Source organism: Anabrus simplex, chromosome 1 (genome assembly GCF_040414725.1).
Source record: "Anabrus simplex isolate iqAnaSimp1 chromosome 1, ASM4041472v1, whole genome shotgun sequence".
Lineage (NCBI taxonomy): Eukaryota > Metazoa > Arthropoda > Insecta > Orthoptera > Tettigoniidae > Anabrus > Anabrus simplex.
Genome location: NC_090265.1, coordinates 983,088,376 through 983,097,788, shown reverse-complemented (window position 1 = coordinate 983,097,788; position 9,413 = coordinate 983,088,376). Strand labels below are relative to the sequence as shown.

General features: G+C 41.3%; 1 protein-coding gene across 1 annotated transcript in view; it reads left to right on the top strand.

The window, feature by feature from the left end:
- The first annotated feature begins 514 nt into the window (after nucleotides 1-514).
- The window catches only part of LOC137496952 (uncharacterized), a 1,159,990-nt gene continuing 1,151,091 nt past the window's right edge, over nucleotides 515-9,413 (top strand). Inside the window, exon 1 of the mRNA XM_068225136.1 lies at nucleotides 515-696. The gene's annotated coding sequence lies outside the window, so the exon portion shown is untranslated. The remainder of the gene's footprint in view (nucleotides 697-9,413) is intronic.

Here is a 9,413-nt window from a genome sequence, read left to right as displayed (position 1 = left end):
GTTTGATTTCTAGACAAGTGGTGCCTTCCTCCTACGAGTACCTGTACCATCGTGAGTTGATATCCAATAGCTGCTACTTTTAGAAGTTCTGACTTCCTTCTCTTACAGCGAACATGGCTACACAGTATTCGAATGGGGCAAGAGGGGGATCTTGACTTTGTATTTTAACGTTCTCAGTACATTCGTTAATAGATATTCATACTGTAGATACTAGTAGTCAAATTACAGATTTGTTCGTATTGATAATGAAGAAAAGTAACTTCGGGGTAATAAAAAATATAAGGGCGAATGAGAAAATAATATTTTATTATGGTGTTACACCTCTTCAGTCATTACAGGGAGTTGTAAAATAAGGAGCTGGAGATATGAATGGATTACCTGTACACGTTTCGATACACACGTGGTGTTCTCCTAGGTAGTTCTTCACTCTGCCGCCGAGACGCGCTGGCCGCTCTCGCGTGGAAGGCGACCAGCCGGTTGGCCACGCTCTTCAGTTTGTGGCGGACGGGATCGGGGCGCATTACTTTTGTACAATATTAACTAAGTGTGCGTGCGTCGTGTACGAAGTGTCATAACAGTTGCTCTTCATGCTCTTAAACAAGAAATGGAATGGTTTTTGTGAGGTGTCAGTTTGTTAAAAGTGTGATATTAGTTTGAAAGTGGTTTGCGTACTCGATGGACTTCTAATTGGATGGGGTAAGTCATGCAGTAACTAAACAGATCGATGAACTTAATACCTATTTTGATTCATACCTATCGTTGAAGTATACAGAACCTAGAGAAACAAATGATGTGCAGGGTGATTGTATGGACTCTTCCCAGAAAGTTTATAGATTGCTGACTGGGATTATTTTATTAAATCTAATGTCATTATTGAAATTTAACTCACCTGTCGTTGTTTGAGTCATCAGTCCATAGACTGATTTGATGCAGCTCTCGATGCCACCCTATCCCGTGCTAATCTTTCCATTTCTACGTAACTGCTGCATCCTTCATCTACTCTAATCTTAGAGATATAAATCATAGAACTAGACAACGTGAGTACCGAAAAGCGGAGATATGTTGATAGTCGAGTAGCAACAATGAAATATATCATGTTCAAATTAAAGCAAAAATTTTACCTTATCATTTTATAATTCGCTGAACGAAATTTGATCGCCGGTATTCGTTCTAAAGTCTGATAACTTTTGCGAACTGACAATTTTCTTCTCCTATTATTTCATTATTATACAATATATATGAATTTTTTCTGTCTGACAATGATTTATTTCATTCAAAATTTGTAGAGCGTTACGAAACACATTTAAAAAAAATACTGATCAATCGCGTAAAGATTCAAGAATCCATGTAATGCCGTGTATTTCCCGGTTCTTTCAAACACACCTAAGGTTCTCTTAATGACTTAGAACACACGCTTAAAGGCCACCGCACATTATTTACTATGTTTAAGAGAAGTTTAAAGCACGTTCATAGACAATCCTTGGTTGTCACATTATTGACTATATTTCCCGGCTTGGTAATTTGCTGCACATGTTCAGTTGTAGACTGATATATCGACATGTGGTAGAGAGCTTATCGATGTTCTAACTCGTGCTGTGTGCCCAAGCTGTCCCAACCACTTGTTGTGTTTTAGCTTCAGTATATAGGATCTTGTTTTAACTATATGCTCGTTAACCATACAATCACAGTTTCATTCACTTCTGTTTGAGCCGTACCACCGCTAGTAAACTTTGTCAAAGTTGTAAGAAGCCATTTCAGCTTTTCATTCTCGAAGCACACATTATTGTTGTTATCCGTCGTTGGCATGAGAGATCGACCGCTATGAAACAGCTGGACAAAGTGAGTGAGGGCTAAGCAGCCGGAATACATTGGTGGGAGAGTGTAGAGAGACCGAGCAACATAAAGGGAATAGAAAGATGACCGAAGGAAACAGAATGATGGTCTCTAAATTCTTTACTTGTTATTATACGCGTCTTATGGGAAATATTGTTATAGTGACGGGGTAATCAATTACCAAATATTAAAACTAAAGTTGTATTATTTCCCTTCTATGGAAGATTTTTTTTTTGCTAGTTGCTTTACGTCGCACCGACACAGATAGGTCTTATGGCGACGATGGGACAGGAAAGACCTAGGAATAGGAAGGAAGTGTCCGTGGCCTTAATTAAGTTACAGCCCCAGCTTTTGTCTGGTGTGAAAATGGAAAACCAAGGAAAACCATCTTCAGGGCTGCCGACAGAGGGTTCTATGGAAGAGAGCTGGTTTGATAACATTCTCGTTCTTATAACGTCTCTTTAAAAAGAAGGTTTTATTAGGACACTTTAAATTCGCATATGTGGACAAACGTAATATGTGAGTGTTAACTGAATGGAGTTAAATAATTTATTGACTTTAATTAAAATAATTAAAATGTACGTTCATTGTGGAGATATACAATTTTAAGTACTTTAAGCTCTGTATTATCCTTATCAGTCCGCCTCTGTGGTGTAGTGGTTAGCGTGATTAGCTACCACCCCCGGAGGCCCGGGTTCGATTCCCGGCTCTGCCACGAAATTTGAACAATGGTACGAGGGCTGGAACGGGGTCCACTCAGCCTCGGGAGGTCAACTGAGTAGAGGTGGGTTCGATTCCCACCTCAGCCATCCTGAAAGTGGTTTTCCGTGGTCTCCCACTTCTCCTCCAGGCAAATGCCGGGATGGTACCTAACTTAAGGCCACGGCCGCTTCCTTCCCTCTTCCTTGCCTATCCCTTCCAATCTTCCCATCCCTCCACAAGGCCCCTGTTCAGCATAGCAGGTGAGGCCGCCTGGGCGAGGTACTGGTCATACTCCCCAGTTGTATCCCCCGACCGAGAGTCTGAAGCTCCAGGACACTGCCCTTGAGGCGGTAGAGGTGGGATCCCTCGCTACGTCCGAGGGAAAAACCGAACCTGGAGGGTAAACAGATGATGATGATGATGATGATGATGATTATCCTTATCAATTGATCTCCGGTATGTCGACGAGTTATGTGGGCTGTGCCATTCAACTATCAGTCGCTGGTCTTGTTGGAAGTTTTCCCGGTTTTCAACTAAAACAACATATTTGAGCTTTGGTTACTTACAACAGCCTGTTTTGGGCCATGGTTACTTTATGAGAAAGGTAAAGTAAGAAGTACGGTACCAGGTAGTAAGTACGACTTGAATCTCTTCGGACACACTGCTTCGTATTTTTGCGGAGTTGGGTGGGCTCCGTTAAAGTCATACATGTTTCTTAATACCATTTGTTACTTCATTTCATATTCTTTCACAGTTCTTCATAAGGAATACAACCCATGTCGAAGTCCTCTGGGGGATGATAGAAAGCACCTAGAAACTCCACTCACAGTGCATTGTGCGGATTCGAGATTCCGGTTCATCCAGCGATATTTAAAGTTGCTCAAATATGCCTGCCTCGTGTTGGTAATTTTACCGGCAAGTAAAAACTTGTGCGGGACAAAATTCCGGCAGCTCGGCGTCTTCGAAAGCCGTAAAAGTAATTAGTAATTAATTCTCTCTATTACTATAATAATAATAATAATAATAATAATAATAATAATAATAATAATAATAATAATAATAATAATAATAACTGGTATTTATTTATTTATTTTTCTTTCTTTCATTCTTTCTTTCTTTCTTTCTTTCTTTGCCTTCAGTGCCGGGAGCAACACCCAGCGGCGACCTGTGCGTCTGAGTATGGGATGATGATCAGGGGCGCCCGATTTTCAAACTTAGTGAGTGAGCTCTAACTCCTAGTCCAAGAAAGGTGGGTTGTGGGAAGGGGGCGGGGATGAGGGGAAGGCCCCGGAAAATGTCTAAATTTAACCCTCATGAAAATACAGTTTTAGGTATTATCAGTGAGCAATACTTGTCGGCCTATTGTTTCATTAGACACTTTTGTTTCAACAATAATGAAGGAGTACAAATAAAAGTCCACATACAAGTTAAAGGTGTCCTTTAATCATAAAAAAGTAAGATATTACATTTTAATTATATGTGAATTAAAAGGATGGACCGAGCTCGATAGCTGCAGTCGCTTAAGTGCGGCCAGTATCCAGTATTCGGGAGATAGTAGGTTCGAACCCCACTGTCGGCAGCCCTGAAAATGGTTTTCCGTGGTTTCCCATTTTCACACCAGGAAAATGCTGGGGCTGTACCGTAAATATAGCCACGGACGCTTCCTTCCCACTCCTAGGCCTTTCTTATCCCATAGACGCCATAAGACCTACAGTATATGTGTCGATGCGACGTAAAGCAATTAGAAAAAAAAAGAGAAAAGAAAAAAGGAAAAACCCTAATATACGGTATCCTGTTACTAGCAAATGTGCCCGTGCTTCGCTGCGGTATTCTGCATTGTATACAGAGAGCGAAGTAAATTACCGTACATGCAGTGAATAATACTTTTTTAAACTGGATGCTTCTTAGCGTTATCCAGAAACACCAGGGGGAGGTTCTCATACGTTATTTCCAATGTAAAGTGCGAGTTGCGGAGTTGTGAAGATAACGGCAGGCTCACTTGCCTACTGCCATTCACAATCGAGTAGGTACGTTTTCATTATAATCGGAGGCCCAATTACCTAGTGCGCGGTCAAAATTGATTTGGTGAGTTTTCATTACAATGGCAGGCGCCCTTTTCTGCTTCCAGACAGATTACAGTTGAGGGTTTTTTATTATACTAGCAGGCACCTTCCCTACTGCCAGTCAAAATTGAGTTGTGCTGTTATCATTATAATGACAGGCCCCTTTTCTTAATGACAGTCACACCGAGTTGGTGAGTTTCTATTATAATAGCAAGGCCTAATGCCAGTCACATTTTAGATGGGTAAATTTGTTTATAATGGCGGGCACACTTGCCTACTCCCAAACACAATCGGTTAGGGGAGTTTGGAACAAAATTGCATGCTCCCTTGACTTCTGACAGTCAAATCAAGAAGAGAATTATTATTTACAATGATAGTCCCTCCGTACTAATGCCCTCTACGTGCATATCCCGGCTCCTTGGATGAACTTCATTCAGCATCTCCAGAAGGAATTAGATGGATTGCCGACCTTTCTATCCATACTTGAAAAGTGGTCTTAATGCTGTAAATTGTATATATGTAACAATATAATTTAATGTATTCTTATTGTCTTATAAGCATCATACGCTAAATTAAAAATAATAAACTAATGCTAGTTACAAAGGAGTTGGAGAAGGATTCCAGTCAAAGTCGATGTGGAGAGTAATGATTACAATAGCAGGCACCCTCCTGCTGAGAGTCACTATCGATGTAAAATATTAATTATAATAGCAAACACACCCTTTCTACATCGCTACAAATCGACTTCAATGAATATATACAGATCGACATACGATGTCTGTGCATGTTTACAATATTGTAAGCCTTCATTTACAGATTAACTACTGCTAAACAATACATCATATCGACAAACGGACTGTATCATAAGACGCCTCATTTAGCGATGTAAATGTCTGGTCTTAAGATATTTTCTCTTATCCCATCTATTAATGGGTAAAATTGAGTTAGAAATGTTGAATAGCGTGAAATTTGGGTAAGGTTTTCTTAGAGTGCATTTCTTCAGGCTACTAATATGACAGCCACAAACATAGAATTTAGCTCACGTATGGATACTGGGTAGGCCAATGTTCGTGTAGAATTAGATAATTCTGCCTTTTGTATAAGTGATTCGAACTACGAATTATACATGTACAAAGATCAAATTCTAGGTATAATCGAGAAATAGAGACAAATCTAACATATAAGTAATAGAGATACGACAAAACGTCATGGGATCAAAGTTGTAGACCACTCTAAATTGAACTGAGATTGTGCCATCCGTTTTGTGATACGACTAACCGATTATCCGTGAAATACATCGAAACGAAGGTCTGCACCGATATTGAAATTGCCTCAATATTTCGAATTGTTCTGGGGTAAAGAATGAAATATTTAAATATCTTTGAAGCTTTCCATCGATTACAGGTTAAGACATATAATTTTGACAAATTTCAATTTTCTAGCTCGTCTGGCAGATTGTACCTCAATCTTGCTTTGAGGAGGGGTTAAAATGAGGACTTTCAGGAAACTAAAGCTAACAGATAAGAACTCTGCCCTACGTACAACACCTTTTGGGTTATGTCCGCTGGACTTTGCCTGCAAAACCTACCGTTCATGATATCTCCCTTATTAGTCCTCCTATCGAAAATATGCACACATTAAAAAGGTTTTAGAAATGAATTTCCATCAAGGTTGGTCGATTTCCAGTCAGGTTGGTCTTGTGTATATTGTGAGAGAGTAAAATCACTGTTTCGGTTCTCTATAAACTCCCAGTCCATTCCGGGAATTTGACATGATATGGACCTAAAAATTGACCTTTAGACAGATGGATGCTAAATATGAAGTTTGGTTGAAATATCTTCAGTAGTTTTCAAGTTATGTAAAATACGCTTTATACGCACCCGCTCTTGAGTTAAGTCCTGTGGGACTTGTACCAAAAAAGTGGTCCGTAAATGATATCTCCCTTATTAATCCTGCCAACGGCCGTAGCCGTGTTGAAACACCGGATCCCGTGAGATCTCCGAAGTTAAGCAACATTGGGCGTGGTCAAGATTTGGATGGGTTGCCACGCGCTTTTGGTGGGGGGGGGGGGGTAAGGGAATGGAGGAGCGAAAAGGAACTGGCCACCCTACCGTACGTAAACTCCGGCTCAGGCACACCTCTGCGGAGGTTCGGACCTGCTTTCTGGTAGAATACACCCTTACCTTACCTTATTAATCCTCGTATCGAAATGATGCACATCAGAGAAAAAGTTTAGAAATTTATTTCCATTAAGGCAGGTAGATTTCCATTAAGTTTGGTTGTGTATATTTTGTGGGAGTGCAAAATCACGGTTTCGTATAAACCCCCAGTTAGTTCAGGGATTTAGAAATAATAATGACCCCAAAAAACCTACCCAAGGACAAGTCAAGTGTATTCTAAATATGGACTGTCCAGTGGTACTCCCCCTTGAAATAATAAATATTACCTTCAATCCCATTAACGACTTCCACGGTTTCCAGGCATAACGAGATGACGACATTTGTCCCGCCGGCGTCCTTTCAAAGTATCGGTATGTACCGACGCGAAGCTGGCGTATTTAACTCTCGGGACGTCGCGCGAGGCAGTGCAACGTCAGTCATCGCGTGCAGTGGAAAAGACAGCGCAAGAATTCCATATCGTTTTTGTATTTCAATTTGCAATTTATTTTTGTAATGTTGCTATATTTTTGTTTACTCTCTATTTTGATCATTAAAAATACAAATATTATTTATTTACATTTAAATGGTGCTTTAAAATAATACAATAACTAGCATTACGTTCTACTTAACACACATCAAAAAACAGTGAAATGGGGCAACATAGATTTACAGAATTCACAAAAGTAAACTGGTAAAAGAAGTATAGTGCAATGTACGAGTAATTTACAACTATCTGTAAAAATACGTACAAAACAAAGTTACAGCAATATAAATCAGGTACACTGTCCAATAGGGGCTGCCTGGCCGAGGCGGTAAAGGCGTGCTCGGTTCGCCCGGAAGGACGTGGGCTCGAATCCCCGTCAGGAAGTCGTAAAATTTAAGAAACGAGATTTCCACTTTCGGAGGTGCATATGGCCTTGAGGTTCACTCTCAGCCTACACCAAAAATGAGTACCAGGTTAATTCCTGGGGGCAAAGGTGGCCGGGCGTAGAGTTAACCACTCTACCCCATCACGTGCCGAGGTTAACAATGGTGGAATCCTTTACCTTCCACTCCCCCAAGGGCCTTCATGGCCTGTGCGTAGGTGACTTTGCTTTGCTATACTGTCCAATGGTAAGAGCAAGGCTACAACAGATAGAAGGGTAACAGCAATTAGAGATTTACTGTTCACTAAAGACAATTTATTTGTCATTCTTCATTATATTCGTGAGCTGACTGTATCCTTAGATAATAAAACGGCCATCTTCATTTTCTTCATCTTCACCTACTGTCCCCATACTGCAGGCTTGACAGGTGAAGACACTGTGCTCCTGGCATATGCACAGAGAGCAGGTAGCACACGAAGTCTTGGTCTTTCTGTTCCTTTTCCACACCATCAATCAATTTTTTTATCCTATCAAGTTCTTCGGAATCCATTTTCACTCACAACACAAGTAAACAGTCAAACAATTTGTGTATACGAATAGTTACGCGTCCAGGTTTAGAACCGAATTCAACAAACGTCAGTAGTCACCCGCGGTCGAAAGCACCGCGCACTCACATAACATCCACAGTGACAACAGAAGAGCAATTAGGGAGCGCTACCTGGCTATAAACACTAGAAGAAGGTTGCAGGGTAGATATGGTGGAGGGAGAAATCTGTCCTGTAACAATGTAGAGAGAGTAACAAAAGAAGAATGCGTGCGATCGAAAAGCCCACGGCGTGACGTCCCGAGGGTTAAGCATCTTTAAATATCACTGGACTGAGCTGAGATGTAACCCACTACCTTGAGCTCAGAAAACTAGCTCTCAACCATCTGAGCCTTACTGCTCATCTAATGGCATGTTCCTCTCACTGTCCGGCTCCATGGCTAAATGGTTAGCGTGCTGGCCTTCGATCACAGTAGTCCCGGGTTCGATTGCTGGTAGGGTCGGGAATTTTAACCATAATTGGTTAACTTCTCTGGCACTGGGACTGGGTGTATGTGCCGTCTTCATCATCATTTCATCCTCATCGCGACGCGCAGGTCGCTTACGGGTGTCAAATCAAAAGACCTTCACCTGGCCTCTCCGGAGGCCACACTTCATTTCATTTCATCTTACTATATCTCGCTTCGTGATTTTAAATACTACCTCATCCTTGTATAAATCTATTATGTTAGGATTTTATAAGTGGCAGAATATACTGACGAGTTGGCTAATCATTTTGTGTAACGTGCCATAATCGGCAACCGTGCAGATGGTTTTCCTTAGTTTCCCCATTTTTATCCCAGACAAATGTCCCATGGCCGCTACCTCCCCGAATCCTAGTCCCTTCCCATCCTTGCCGGAAACCTGCAATGTGTTAGTGAGTCGTTAAAATACTATCAAAACGGAAAAGAGTGGCCAAAATAAAATAAAACCTCGGTTATTGTTATTTTTTAGGGGCTGCCTGGCTGAGGCGGTTCGCCCGGAAGGACGTGGGTTCGAATCCCCGTCAGGAAGTCGTAAAATTTAAGAAACGAGATTTCCACTTCCGGAGGTGCATATGGCCCTGAGGTTCACTCAGCCTACACCAAAAATGAGTACCAGGTTAATTCCTGGGAGCAAAGGCGGCCGGGCGTAGAGCTAATCACTCTACCCCATCACAAGCCGAGGTTAACAATTGTGGAAGCCTTTACCTTCCACTCCTCCATGG